This window comes from Erpetoichthys calabaricus, chromosome 6 (assembly GCF_900747795.2).
Source record: "Erpetoichthys calabaricus chromosome 6, fErpCal1.3, whole genome shotgun sequence".
Classification (NCBI taxonomy): domain Eukaryota; kingdom Metazoa; phylum Chordata; class Cladistia; order Polypteriformes; family Polypteridae; genus Erpetoichthys; species Erpetoichthys calabaricus.
Genome location: NC_041399.2, coordinates 73,443,214 through 73,459,204, shown reverse-complemented (window position 1 = coordinate 73,459,204; position 15,991 = coordinate 73,443,214). Strand labels below are relative to the sequence as shown.

At 38.5% G+C, this 15,991-nt stretch overlaps 1 long non-coding RNA gene across 1 annotated transcript in view; it reads left to right on the top strand.

The window, feature by feature from the left end:
- Positions 1 to 8,343: 8,343 nt before the first annotated feature.
- Positions 8,344 to 15,991, top strand: part of LOC127528365 (uncharacterized) — a 167,818-nt gene continuing 160,170 nt past the window's right edge. The window contains exon 1 of the long non-coding RNA XR_007935250.1: positions 8,344 to 8,459. This is a non-coding gene — a long non-coding RNA (uncharacterized LOC127528365). The remainder of the gene's footprint in view (positions 8,460 to 15,991) is intronic.

The window sequence follows — 15,991 nt, the reverse complement described above, 5'->3', positions numbered from 1 at the left end:
AGAAAGGCTCTCAGCCCTCTTACTCTGAAGTAGATTGTGGTAATTTGAATAATGGATTGATTTGTTAACATTGAATAGACATTGCCAGAAATATTTAAGTAAGTAATTGAAATGTTTAAGGCAGATTTTCTAATTTATTTGAATACTACCACCTAATTTAATAAATGCTTAAGTTAAAATTGCCATTCGACCACGTGGGACGAATAAAATATTCCAGAGAAAACACACCAGAGCATGGTAACTACTGTATATAGAGACCATGCACAGCTCATATGGTAAAATCACCTCAGTCAACTGGTTCAGATGTCGTTATTGATTCAACCAATGAATGAATAGGTAGGTCATTGCATGCAAATAGCAAAACCACTGGGGGATGGGACCCAGATGGGGTAGTAATATGAAAAAGTTAAAAGTTATAGATATGTGATTTCTAATTGTTTTACAATAAGTGGATTTTAAACAGGATTATAAGTTTACATGCTCATGTTGTCAAGTTTCTCCAAAAATATACAAGTTTCAAACAAATAAAAATATTTCTAAAAGTATAACAGTTTACAAACATTTTAATTAAAAATGTATTTATCAGAAAAGCAAATGTATATGCCTTAGGTTTTTCTGAACTTTAGGAGGTTAACTCTTTCCTAAATATAAATTCAAAGAGATTATAATTTTATGATGCAAAATTCACAGGAAAGGCAGGTGGGAAGATAAGATCCAGGATTCACTATTTTAGTTATGGAGACAATTGGGTTCACATTGCCCCTTTGGAAATGCAAACCTTATGAAATGAAAAATACATTTGGATAATATAATTTGGATTTGGATATCATATAAAATCTGCCATGCGCTAATTTACACCGGACTGAGTTGAGGTGATTTGTACATACAGACAAGGGCCATACAAGAACAATATGGTAATAATGTTCTAGAAATTCCAAAAACCAGCCTTAGTTATAAATCTTTTATCATCATTATTAGTTTTATTTCACAGGGTCCAGTGAAATAGATTCAGCCCTGGAGTGACATGATACAGACCAGACCAGCCCCACCCCACTCAAGGAACAGGGGGAAATTATTATAAGCTACAATAGTAACTTCCAACAAAACAAAAGAGACATACAATTCCTAAACACAATTCCTCTTTTAAGTGTACAGTATATGTTGGAGCAACAAGTTATCATGGTCATGGGTGTTGTCTTGTAGAGTATACAATACTCAAAAGTATACATAGTTTCAGCTCTCTACCCACAATACCTAAGGCCACACTTTCTAATCACTTCATAACATGCTCTTTGTTGAAGTCTGTTGAAGATTATAGCAGAAAATAAAATCAAAATCTGTGGAGTGGTGATGCGCAAAGTAACCACCACCAAATGTGTAGCACCCACCTGATGCGATGGCAGCCATTATTGTGCCAGTACACTCACCACACTTGAGCTATTAGGTGGTGAAGTGGTGAAAAAGAGATAGCCAATTAGAGAAAGGGGGTGATTAGGGGGCTAAAATGACTAGGCCATGGAGGGCAATTTAGCCAGGACATCAGGTTAAACTCTGCTCTTTTTGAAAGATGCCCAGGGATCTCTAAAGACTACAGAAAGTCAGGACTTCAGTTTTACATTTCATCTAAAGGATGGCAACATATTTACAGCACAGTGTCCCTATAACTGCACTGGGGCATTGGGATCCACATTCAGACCACAGTGTAAGTGCCAACTGCTGGCCTCACCAATACCTCTTCCAGCAGCAGCCCAAGCATTTCCTAGAAGTTCTCCCATTCAAGTACTGACTACCCCCAAACATGCTTAGCTTCAGGTAGATGACATATTCTGAATTGCATGTGGTATGACTACTGATTTTCTAACAGTCTTTCCATTAAAGTGCAGCCCAGAAAGGAACTGTGTCAGAGTAGATTCCAAAGAAGAACTTGAGCCTAATTCCAGCAATGGAGGTTTAACCCCATACTGGCATTTGAATAGGGACATCTTAGGAGAAGAATGATAGAACATATTGTGCGCAAATTCCACCAGTTGTAAAATGTATTTCCAATTGTCCTGAGAAGCAATAAACATTTAACAATGAACATTACAACATGAACATTTTTTAAGTCACTATTAACCCTTTCCATCTGACTATTACATTCCATTACATAAGGCAAAACTAAGGGAGCAAACTGATTTTACACAGAAGAATCCCCAGAAGGAAAATCATCAAGGTGAAGTATTTCAGGAATCAAAATATCCACCAGTTCCTTAGTGATGGGTAAATTCTTCAAAGGAAAGAGGTGTACATTTGGAGATGCAATCCACAATTATCAAAATGGTAGTATAGTACTGAGATGGGGGAAGATCCTTTATAAAATTCATGCAGATTACTAAGGTTAACTTGCAGGAGAAATAACCTATAAAAGCCAATTGAACAACTATGGACAGGTTTGGCTCAGGTGCACATTTTAATAATAATAATAATAATAATAATAATAATAATAAAGCATTTTATTTTATGAGCAAATACATTATCAGAGACATCCTGATACATGTTTTGCCATTAAATTGTTATAATTCTTTGGTAGTAACAATAAATGGTGACCAATCAAGACTGATCAAGACTTCATCCCTAAATTTTAAGGGGACAAGAAGCTTGTTATTTGATTAATTAGCAGAATTTTGTTGAAACATGGTTAGTAATTCTGGTAATTGGATCACTATTGAAATGTTTGATAAAACCATCTTTTAAATTTTCCTGAATGTAATCTTCAATTTCTAGACTATGGATGAAATCTGATACATAATTTATCCTTACACAATGATTCAATAGAACAGTCTCAATCTTTACTTGGATGATGCTTTTGGGAATCTTGCTTACTAAAACACGAGCAAATCCTGGATAGTAGATGGGTAACAAGTTTATGGTTAGACAAGGAATTATCAAAAGGCAAATTATAATGGGACAGTGAATTAAATACTCCAACATTCTTTCATAATTCAAGTTGTACAGGGGTTATGGATTTTGAGCCAAGAATAACTTAATATGATTAGTGAGAGGTGATACTGATGAAGAAAAAATGCTGTTTGTTCTGAATGAAGTAGGCCAACATGTAAAGTCAAGGGGGTTGATATAACAGTTTCAGTCCTAATGGGTTTTCCATCAATAGATAAAATTCCTAGTTTAGTATTTTAAAGGAATGATTTTAATTCTTAATTCTTATAACATAGACCTGAAAAAAAATCTTCTGCACCAAAATCAACAAGAGTGGAAGTATCTTGGGAATAAATATTTACTGGCACATCTACTGAATTATCACAATAGATTTGACAACAAATACCCTATCAATACCAAATTAAGGTGAGTGTTTTATTTTCCCTGAAGCTTCAGACAGCTAGACACCATGTGCCCTGAACTGCCACATACATAGAAAAAAAATCTTCCTCAGTGTTTCTCCTACATTCTTTATGACTTAGGCTCATCTTCCCTAATTCCATTGGTTTGGCTAATTCCTTAAGTGATTAAACTTTTCAACTAATTTACATCAGAGACCTGATTTTATATTTTAACCTTGGAATGAGAATGTCTAATTTCTTTGAAAACATGTTTTAACTTGGGTTTGCTCATTTCAATTGGTCAGAATGTCTGTACTGTCACAGTGAGGAACTGGCAGTGGGTGGTGAGCACAGTGGACTTGGAGGTGAAATGTTTATTTATAAACAAGCAGAGGGTCAAAATTAGAAAGACTTAATTACAATGCAATAGAGCCAAAATGGCAACCAATACTTAGAGTCAAAGATTTATAATTTGGTTAATAAACAAGGAGTCAAAACAAAGAACTCGTAAAAAGGTAATGGAGAATTTATTGGTTTCCTCTTGTCAGAGCAATGAGACTTCCAAAGGCCAGTGTCTGCTTAAACAATAGTGTAATTATAATGAATGTCAAACTACAGTAGTAAATTTAATTAACAAAGCTCAATCCATCCATCCATTATCCAACCCGCTATATCCTAACTACAGGGTCACGGGGGTCTGCTGGAGCCCAACCCAGCGCGTAAGGCAGGAAGCAGACCCTGCGTAGGGAGCCAACCCACCGCTGGGCACACACACTAGGGACAATTTAGAATCGCCAATGCACCTAACCTGCATGTCTTTGGACTGTGGGAGGAAACCCACGCAGAAATGAGGAGAACATGCAAACTCCACGCAGGGCGGACCTGGGAAGCGAACCCGGGTCTCCTAACTACGAGGCAGCAGAGCTACCACTGCACCACCCAACAAAGCTCAAATGAAAATATATAATTATAAAATGAAAATACTGTATATTTGTAATCTCTGTGATTCAAAACCAATATACAGTACATATAATATGCATACTGTATAAAGAAAGAAAATTAAAATTACCAAATTAAAGGACTGGCAGGTTAAGTGAGCCAAATGCTCAGTATGTCTTGTATAGACGTTACAATTACAGGTCCTTGTCCTTAGCCATTGTAACATTTTCTGTGTCAGCTCTCACATCTGAAATATTTTTGCTGTAGGCTCCTTAATGATACAAGATAAGACAAGAATGTTCAGAGCTCAAATGTTACACTGCACATCCAAAAGTAACAGCCTGTACAAAAGCCTATGTCTAAATAACTTCAAACAAAATATCAGTCAAGGGCTTGACCTTCTTCTAACATATTTTAAATACAAATGCCTAAAAAGACATCAGGAATTCAAGTAGAATGCTATCGTTCCTGTTGGTTTTCATTTGTTGTGTCTTTCCTTATTTTCTGTTTACTGTTTAAGGGATATGTCATCACGTAGGTCTGCATGTTGAGCCTTCTCTGTCAGGAAAAGAAAATTTTTAATTACAACAGTCAAGAAATGTTCACATATAAGAGGATTCAGAGAAGAACAGTGACCTAATGGTACCCTAGTCCATCTTGGTGGTGTTCACGTTCTTTGTCTGTTCCCCCACTGGCATTGTATGTCACTTTAACCCACACCTACTACTTTATCTGTCTCATAATACAGAGCCATGTTGTTTTCATACACAGTGCCTGACACTGTTTATTCTAGGACCTGAGAGGAATCAAGAGAAAGGCAGTATCACAATATATATAAATTGTTGTGCTCATTGTCATTTCCAGTTGTGAAAAAACAACTGCCACTATTTATCATTTTACCCAAACATACATTTAACTATGAGCCAATTAAAAGCCATATACAAATTAAACAAACTGTATTTTTTCATGACACATTTAGTCATATAGGTGCACATTGACAGGGATTGTGTGAGAATGCAAAATAGTGAGCAAAAGAAAGAAAAAAACTCTTCAGAGGTTCAAAAACAGGGGAATCTGTTGCTCAGGACTTCCGAAAAGGGTTTCCCTACAATTAATGTAGGAATTTGTAATTTCACCTCCAGAGAGCTCATACTGGCTGTACTACAACTAGCAGATGGACACACAGTTGGGAAATAATCTGGACAACACAGTGCTAGCCCATATGGACTGCATGACCTACTCTGACCTAGAGTTCTTATTTTTTAAAAACAGATAAGCTTTATTAATTGGAGCACAATGAAGCTTGTGCCAAGGAATGCTCCTTTTCTCATCTCTGACACACATTAATAAAAGAAAGAGACACAAATAATTTATTGGATAGATAGATAGATAGATAGATAGATAGATAGATAGATAGATAGATAGATAGATAGATAGATAGATAGATAGATAGATAGATAGATAGATAGATAGATAGATAGATAGATAGATAGATAGATAGATAGACAGACATTGTGGTCAGCAACACAGGAGCGCCACAGGGGACTGTACTTTCTCCGATCCTGTTCAGCCTATATACATCGGACTTCCAATACAACTCGGAGTCCTGCCACGTGCAAAAGTTCGCTGATGACACTGCTATTGTGGGGTGCATCAGGAATGGGCAGGAGGAGGAGTATAGGAACCTAATCAAGGACTTTGTTAAATGGTGCAACTCAAACCACTTACAACTGAACACCAGCAAAACCAAGGAACTGGTGGTGGATTTTATCAGACCCAGGCCCCTCCTGGACCCCGTGATTATCAGAGGATACAGAGCTATAAATACCTGGGAGTGCAGCTGGATGATAAATTGGACTGGAATGCCAATACTGATGCTCTGTGCAAGAGAGGACAGAGCCGGCTATACTTCCTTAGAAGACTGGTGTCCTTCAACATCTGCAATAAGATGCTGCAGATGTTCTATCAGATGGTTGTGGTGAGTGCCCTCTTCTACACGGTGGTGTGCTGGGGAGGCAGCATAAAGAAGGACGCCTCACACCTGGACAAACTGGTGAGGAAGGCAAGCTCTATTGTGGGCATGGAGCTGGACAGTTTGACATCCATGGCAGAGAGACGGGCGCTCAGCACGCTCCTATCAATTATGGAGAATCCACTGCATCCACTAAACAGTGTTATCTCCAGACAGAGGAGCAGCTTCAGCGACAGACTGCTGTCACCGTCCTGCTCCACTAACAGACTGAGGAGATCGTTCCTCCCCCACACTATGCGACTCTTCAATTCCACCCGGTGGGGGGGGGGGGGGGGGGGGGGGGGGGGGTAAACATTAACATTATTCAAAGTTATTGTCTGTTTTTACCTGCATTTCTATTACTCTTTAATTTAATATTGTTTTTGTATCAGTATGCTGCTGCTGGAGTATGTGCATTTCCCCTTGGGATTAATAAAGTATCTATCTATCTATCTATCTATCTATCTATCTATCTATCTATCTATCTATCTATCTATCTATCTATCTATCTATCTATCTATCTATCTATCTATCTATCTATCTATCTAGGATGTGGTACTGAGGTGTAGGTACACACTTAACTAATCTGTATTATTATTTTGTAATGTTTAGAAAAAAAAACATGAAAATGACACCCTGATCAAATAACTGCCGGACCAGGATACAAAAATATTAAACAGGCCACATTAATCGCAATCAGGAAGGCTGGTCTCAGTATTTCAGAAACTGGTGACGTACTGGGATTTCCACGCACAATTATCTTTAGTTTTACGGAGTATGTTCCGAAAGTGGGAAAATTTCAAGTGAGCAACAGTTCTCTCAGTGAAAATGACTTGTTGGAGAATGGTTTGTGCTGATAGAATGGCAGCAGTTAGTCAAATAACCACTTGTTACAGGTGAGGTATGTAGAAGAGCATCTCTGAATGCACAACACCCTTGAAGCAGATGGGCTACAGCAGCAGGAGACCACACCGGGTGCCACTCCTGTCACCTAAGATCTAGCAACTGATGTTACCATTTCCACTGCCTCACCAAAATTGGATAATAGAAGATTGAAAAATGTTGCCTGGTCTGATAACTCTTCATTTCTGTTGCAATAATCGGATGGTAGGGTCAGAGAGTCACTTCAACAACATGAATGTATGGATCCATCCTAACTTGTATCAATGGTTTCACCTTCTGGTGGTGGTGTAATGGTGTGGGTGTTATTTTCTTGGGACACTTTAGGCCCTTAGTACCAGCTTAGCATAGTTTAAATGCCACAATGTGCCTGAGTGTTGTTGTTGACCATGTCCATCCCTTTATGAGTGCAGTGTACCCATCTTCTGACGGCTGCTTCCAGTATTATAACTCACCTTGTCCCAAAGCTCATATCATCTCAAACTGGTTTGTTGAACTTCACAATGATGTCACTGTTCTCAAATGGCTTCCACAGTCACCACATCTCAATCTAAAAGGGCACCTTTGGGATGTAGTAGAATGGGAGATTCACATCATGGATGTGCAGCCAACAAACCGTCAGCAACTGTGTGATGCTATCATGTCAATATTGATGAAAATCCACAAGAAATGTTTTCAGCATATACTGTACATAGGTTGACTCAAAATTGTATACATAATACAAAAATAATCATTTAAAAATACATCTAGCAACAGCAAAATCTGTCACACCAAAAAAGTGAGATTAACTGAGTTATGTAATGCAGTGTTTCCCAACCTCGATCCTGGGGACCCCCTGTGGCTGCAGGTTTTTGTTCCAACCAGCTTCTGTTTTTAATTGGACTCCTGGGCTAATTAAGTGATGTGTTATTTCCCAAGTTCTATGTTTTACAGAGTGTTAGGATGTAGCGGGTTGGACAATGACTGATTGACTGACAGAAATTAGAAAACTAAGTTTGGAAAATATATCCATCCATCCATCCATTTTCCAACCCGCTGAATCCAAACAGGGTCACGGGGGTCTGCTGGAGCCAATCCCAGCCAACACAGGGCACAAGGCAGGGAACCAATCCCAGGCAGGGTGCCAACCCACCACAGGACACACACAAACACACCCACACACCAAGCACACACTAGGGCCAATTTAGAATCGCCAATCCACCTAACCTGCATGTCTTTGGATTGTGGGAGGAAACCGGAGCACCCGGAGGAAACCCACGCAGACACGGGGAGAACATGCAAACTCCACGCAGGTAGGACCCGGGAATCGAACCCAGGTCCCCAGGTCTCCCAACTGCGAGGCAGCAGCGCTACCCACTGCGCCACCGTGCCGCCGGAAAATATATATATATATATATATATATATTTATATATATATATATATATATATATATATATATATATATATATATATATATATATATATATATATATATATATATATATATATATATTAAAATGTACCAAGGAGTTATATGGGAATAATGTATTTTTTTCTTTTTAACAATATTTTCATCTTCATTTCCATTCTACTTTTCTAGGTGTTCTAATTGTTTGATTAATCCATTATTTACTAATTAGTGGGTCTGATGCTAAAGTAGCTGCAGCCTTTGATTATTCAGTGTTGTTTGCCAGCGTGTCTGCTCTGCTCGTTTTTAATTGTCATTAATAAGATTCAACGAAGGGGAAAAACTACACAGAGAAAGGGCAAAATATAATGAAAAAGTTTGTACAGATCTTCTAAGTGCAAATTTGCAAATTTGATTGTTTCCATTTTTAAATAGTATATAACATCAGTTACCCACTGACTGAGAATAGGAGAGTTAGGATTCTTCCAGCTGAGCAAGTATATGTGCCAATAGTATAGTAAAGGCAATTACAGTTTGTTTGTCCTTCTTCACTTTAAGCCCATCTGGAAGTACACCAAACACAGTTGTTAGTGGATTAGGAGTGATTGTGACACCAAGGCTGTCTGAAAGGTATTTAAAGATTTTGGTCCAGAATGATTCTAATTTGGTGCATGCCCAAAATGTGACCCAGTGAGGCTGGAACTTGATTGCAGCGTTCGCAGGTTGGATCTTGCCCTGGAAACATTTTGGACAATTTTAAGCGAGATAGGTGTGCTCGATATATAATTTTGAGTTGAATAATTCTATGGTTGGGGCGGCACGGTGGTGCAGTGGTAGTGCTGCTGCCTTGCAGTAAGGATACCTGGGTTCGCTTCCCGGGTCCTCCCTGCATGGATTTTGCATGGTCTCCCTGTGTCTGCGTGGGTTTCCTCTGGGTGCTCCGGTTTCCTCCCACAGTCCAAAGACATGCAGGTTAGGTGCATTGGCGATCCTAAATTGTCCCTAGTGTGTGCTTGGTGTGTGTCTGTCTGTCCTGCAGTGGGCTGGCGCCCTGCCTGGTATTTGTTCCTGCCTTGTGCCCTGTGTTGGCTGGGATTGGCTCCAGCAGACCCCCATGACCGTGTGTTAGGATATAGCCAGTTGGACAGTGACTGACTGACTAATTATATGCTTTGCACATATGGAGCTCAAGTGAATTCTGTACATTGCTACCTTCCACTCCTTTTCTGAGATGCTGAGTGAGAGATCCTTTTCCCATTGTACTATTGGATCTTTGAAAGGGAGGGATAGTAAAATGATTTTATATATTACGGAAATGCTGTCTGAATCCTCAAGACTGATAAGTTTTTTTTCCAGCATAGATGTAGGTGGGAGATGAAGAAAATTGGACAGGTTCTGTTTAACAAAGTTTCTAATTTAAAGGTAGTGAAAGAAATGTCCTGGAAAGTTAAATTTGGAGTGTAATTGCTCATAGGATGCAAAGACGTTGTCTATGTACAGATCTCTAAGTGATTTAATCCCGAATGTTTTCCAGACATTTAAAACTGCATACGTTTAAGTGGATGGAAAATGGTGGTTCTCGTGCAGAGGAGCCACAGACAAAAGTTTCTCTATCTTAAAATACTTCCTACATTGGTTAAAAGCTTATTTTGGTTAAAATTATAGTAACACTCAACACAAAATGTGTAAGAGAGTGAGTACTGTAGTATAGTTCTGTCATCTTTAACTTCCAGAAGGGCTGTAAAAATGTTGACTAATGAAACCCACCTCTCTAAAACACCAGTTGCCTTTAAGGAACTATAAACATTCATTTCATCTAAAAATACATTTTTCAGGTGTTGAGGTAGGGTTAATTCTTGAAAAAAATCATGCTGTCTAAGATCATAACAATTAGACTATACTGTATGTGGATGAATGGGCTACTTTCGACCATTTCAATGCACTCTGGAATGTTAAAAGAACAAATAGCACTACAAAGACACTGGATGTAAATCCACCTTTTGATGTTCAGATAACTGTTAACTTTATTGCTTCTTGCCCTATTCTTATTGTTGTGTCCAGTTTAACAATGTGAGGAAGTTTATAAGCATGTGCACTATAACAATCAACATCAAGAGTCAGCTAACTTCCACCAACTCTTAATATGCACAATCAAAAAATTAGTCCATCTTCTTAGTGATTTGTCATAAAAAACATACTTCATAAACATTATTACAAGGAACAGTTTTTCTTCTCCAGCTTCTTAGAAGGATGAAGCATTTCTCTTTGGTTGATAATGTTATGGAAAAAACTTTACCCCATCTTCAAAGAAGGTAGTGACAGAGTCCAGATGAGAATGCAGAACATTTCTTTATTTGCACACAGTTATCCACAAATGTCTCAGTCCACGGAGTGAGCAATTAAACAATTCATCTGCTTTTATACTTTTTCCTAATTACATCATGTCATCTGACTTTCAATATGCAGAATTTTATCACCTCCTGCAATCAACTAAAGCCACCAATAACATGTGACTCATGTCGATTCTCCCATTATTCACAACACCACTTCGTTAAGAGGGGTGCTTAGCAGATTGATTTTAGCACCGCTTCATAGGAGGGGGCTTTCAGTTTATCTCTGCTTTCTGGAGGGGTGTCCTATACTCATTAACCTCAGTTTAACCTATGAATATTACGTTGGTAGCTTCTCTAAAACAATCAGAAAACCTCAGGCGCTTAAAGTTTAAGTTACATTTAGTTAACCCTTGAGTTACATGCAATCCTTTTCCTTAATAATTAATTCTGTTATTTCTTCATATATATATATATACAGTGGAACCTCGAGATACGATCACCTCTGTATACGAGAAATTCAAAATACGAGGAAAGTATGAGCGAAAATTTCTGATCTAAATGCGAGCATTGGCTCGCGTAACGAGCCACGAGCCAGGCTGTGGGTATAGCTCTCAGCTTAGCGAGGGGGCGTGGTAGCAGTTGCGAGCCGCGATCTGCGGTGTCTGCGTTTCTCACTTAAGTGCACAGGTGGGAAACTGCCCACATCCATGATTGTTCCTGTGGCTGATGGGCTGCAGCGGTTAAGGGGGAGAAGAAGTAAAAGAAAAGAGAGAGAGAGAGCGCGCGAAGGCAGGCAGGCAGGCAGGAGAGCAGGCTCGCGTGTAGCTGAACAGTGAGCTGAACAGGCGAGCCAAACAGCTGAAGCAGGACGGTGTAGAGAAGGTCAGCTGCATTAAGAGTGTCTCGCCTGTTGCAGAGCCCGCAGGTGAGACGCTAACAGAGAAGAAGCACCGGGGATTGTCGTCTGTTTTTTAAAGACTGCATCCTTTTGACGTTTTAACCTCGTGTTAAAGGATTGTTATTCTTGTGTATTTTAAACCTCCACTTCACAACTGTTTTAAGGATTATTTATTTAAAGATTTATTGAATGCTCTACTGCACTTTGGACACCTGTTTTGATTCTTTTAATAATCAGTTATATTATTTACCAGTGTTATTTATTAAAGGTAGACTACAGTATATATAATTTATCAGTGTTATTTGTTAGGAAAATTGATTTTTATGTTAATATATTTGGGGTGCGGAACGGATTAACTGGATTTCCATTATTTTCAATGGGGAAGTTTGTTCTAGATACGAGAAATTCGCTATACAAGCTCAGTGCTGGAACGAATTAAACTCATATCTAGAGGTTCCACTGTATATATATATATATATATATATATATATATATATATATATATATATATATATATATATATATACTAGTCATTTAGCCCGTTACAATAACGGGCGCTAGAACAGTAGTGCATAAACATTAGTAGGAACAGTCTATATTAAATGGCAAGGGACTTTGACCTCATTCTTTTTGTTGGTCGTATTTTTCTTTCTTTCAGCCTTTCTTTTGTTGATGTTTACTTGCTGAGCTGACCGTTCTTCGTGGGCTGCCGCCGTGTATTGTGTGTCTTTAATTTTCTGTGACAGTAATACTGTCTTGTACGGCTCTATTCAATAAGGGCGCGTAGATAATTTAGTTCAAATGGCTCTGGAATATGTGAAGAGCAACAGGTGCAGATCTTTATTTACGCGCGCCTTTATTCGCTGCGCCCAATTGAGGTCGTCCTTTTGAGGCTCGCCTTTTTGTGTGCGCCCTTATTGAAGGATACCGTATTGTACGTCCGCTGGCTTGTACGTCCGTAATATACGTTCGTTCGTCCGTAATATACCTTTAATTTTCTCTGGTGGTAATACAGGCGTGCGCGTCGGTAATATGCCTTTAATCTCCTCTGACAGTAATACTGGCTTGTATGTGGCTGTAATATGCGTCACTGTATTGTGTACCTTTAATTTCCTCTCGCAGTAATACTGGTTTGTATTTCCGTAAAACGCCTCTAACTTTCTCTGACAGTAATATCGCGCATAGCACCGTGCCCTGCGCATGCGCACTTCACCAGAAGACACCCACACACGGACACTTGGACGCACATAGGGATTTTATATATATATATATATATATATATATATATATATATATATATATATATATATATATATATATAGTGACAGATAGGGGGCGCTGTTGTCCCCTTGAACCCTCAGACCACTCGTCAGACACCAGATAAAAGTCCAAATATTGACTTTATTATAATAACAGTGCACAAAGCACCCGCCACTCCACAATTCTCCAATAAACAATCAATAATCAAACACAATAATCACAATCCTCCACTCCCAGCAGCTCAGTTACCCTTCCTCCCAACTCAGCTCACTGCTGGGATCTCCCCGAGTCCTTTTATATATCTTAACCCGGAAGTGCTTCTGATTCCCCAGTCCATATGACTCCCCAGCACTTCCGGGTCAGGTGAAAACTCCTCTTTTTCTTCAGCCCGGAAGTACGTCATTTCCTCTGTCCCTGTGACTAGGACGTACTTCCGGGTTGTAGTGCTATTATAAATCCTTATGCCTCCCTGTAGCGTCCTCTGGTGGCCCCCATGGTATCCAGGAGGGCTGTGAAGGAAAACTCCAAGGTCCATGATGCCCTGCTGGAATTTGAGTCATCTCAAATTCAAAAAGTCATCTGTCGGCTTGGGGGTATTGGCCGGGATAAATTGCCAGCCATATATCACAATATATATATATATATATGTAATAAAGTGTAAACTAAAAATGCCATAATAACAGCACAAAGAAAGTTTACCTGGTCATCTTCAATGGACACTTGAAATATGAAAAAAAATGCCTTTGACTTCATGGTTTAGACTGCAGTTTTCATTAATCATTCTTTACTTTGTATATTTCTGTACCTTCACTTTCTTGCATACTATTTTTGTCCTTCAGGATGTGATTAGATAGATCATCTTTTATGTTGTTCTATGTTAATAGACCAGTTGAGCCTGTCATTGATATGAACCCAAAAGTACCCGAAGCAGTAAACCACTTTCACATGCCCCCCACTTGAAGAGTGATCAGGTGTGGAGGCTCTCTGCTGTGGTGAAATTCAATATCCAGTACTTGGTTTTGTGGTTTTGTTAGTTGCAACAAATGTCTGCAACAAGAAACAAATTCATTACTTGATTCCTATGATCTATTTCATCCTCCTTACAAACACTTCCCGTAAGTGCAGAATAATATGAGAATTTCTACAAGTTACTTGACCTGGTGTTATATCTGTAGACCAAGGTGTACAGGTTGAACAGAAAAGGTGACAGGACTGTTCATTGTGATGTTCCAGTATTGTGTCAAAATACATAGATTATAAATCTGTGAAGAAATGATACCTGTCCTGTTATAAGTTCCACATTCCTGACAGTTTGAACTGGAGAAAAATATGTAAAATGTAATTTTAAAAATGCAAATCATTGAGGGAATGTGGAAAAGTAATACAATACAATAGATATATTAGAGATAATTGTATTGATTTAAAAAAGTACTTCATAAAATGCAGAACAATTTTGTGCTAGGAGCAGGATAACACAGCTATACTCTGTGTGGGAATCATATGATTTAAAAAAAAGAAACTGCAGAATCTATAACATTTATAAGAAAGAAAAAATATTAACGGATATCCTAATAACAGGTTTTCATACACAGAGCACATGAAAGAAGGAAAAGGTGCAAAAAAAAGAAACCTTTATAAAAAAATAACTGCAAAGAAAAATACATAAAATGTAAGCTCAGCATAAAAATTTACAGAGATAAAATAACAAAACTAGTTACCCTCTGGGCCTAACAAACAGATATTTGACACCTGTGTATCTGGTGGGGTGGCTAACATCCACAGTACCCCACTAAAGCACTCATTTCCTTCTACTGTAATCCCTTCTCTCTCTCTTTTAACAGTGGCTACTGTTACAAGGTAGCAACATGACCTAGCAAGCACTTGAGCTTTATAGGGCTGTCTTTTTCAAGCTTCGCCTCTTTCACTTTGCTTCTACAGGTGGCCTTCTTTTGCATAAACCAGTACCTCATTTCTCTGTGCAATCACTGTCAGGGCTGTTTCTTAAAGGGGATGTAGTGCACTAGAATGTCTCACATGTTAAAGCATTATTAACAACAAATATCAACAAATTAAAAAAACAAACATGATGGCTAATTTTCTCTTTTCTGCAATGTCACTAAATTTCAGTCAAATCTGTCAAGGCATTTTTGAGATTTTGAGGTATTTAGTTTTTCTATTGTTGGGTGGATTACCCCATAATATTAATGCGTCAAATTGTCCTTTCTTACTGGATGCCTATTGTTCTAATTGTACTATGCTACTTAATTTCAGTATTTTAGCTAATCAAGAACTAGCATTTTTGTTGATGAGTGAATCAGTCAGTCAACTTTATATATAAAACTATATATATAAAACATTGATCAACAGTAAAGGGCTGTTTAATGTTAAAAAAGATCTTTGCAAGTGGTCTGAACTTATTACAAATATAAAACATTAAATAATTGACTGGATAAATACTCACCCCCTTCCAGTCACTATTAGTAGATGCATCTTTGGCAGACATGACAGTCTTGAGTCTGTGTGTACAGGTTTCTCTCTATCAGCTTTGCACAACTAGACACTACAATTTTTCCCCATTCTTTTTTCAAAATGTTTCAAGCACTGTCAGGTTGCATGGGGATTGGGAGTGAAATGCCTTTTTCAAGTCCAGTCACAAATTCTTCATTCAGTTGAAAGCTGGGCTCCGACCCAGCCACTCCAGTACATTAACATTGATGTTTTTAAGCTGTTCCTGTGTAGGTTTGGCTTTATGCTTGGGGTCATTGTCTTGCAGGTAAAGAAATCTCTCAAGGTGAAGATTTCTTGCAGACTGTATCAGGTTTACCTCCAGGATTTCTCTGTATTTTGCTGCATTCACTTTACCGTCCATCCCCACATGCCTTCCGGTGTCTGCTGTAAAGAAGGACCCCACAGCATGAGGCTACCAACACCATGCTTCACAGTAG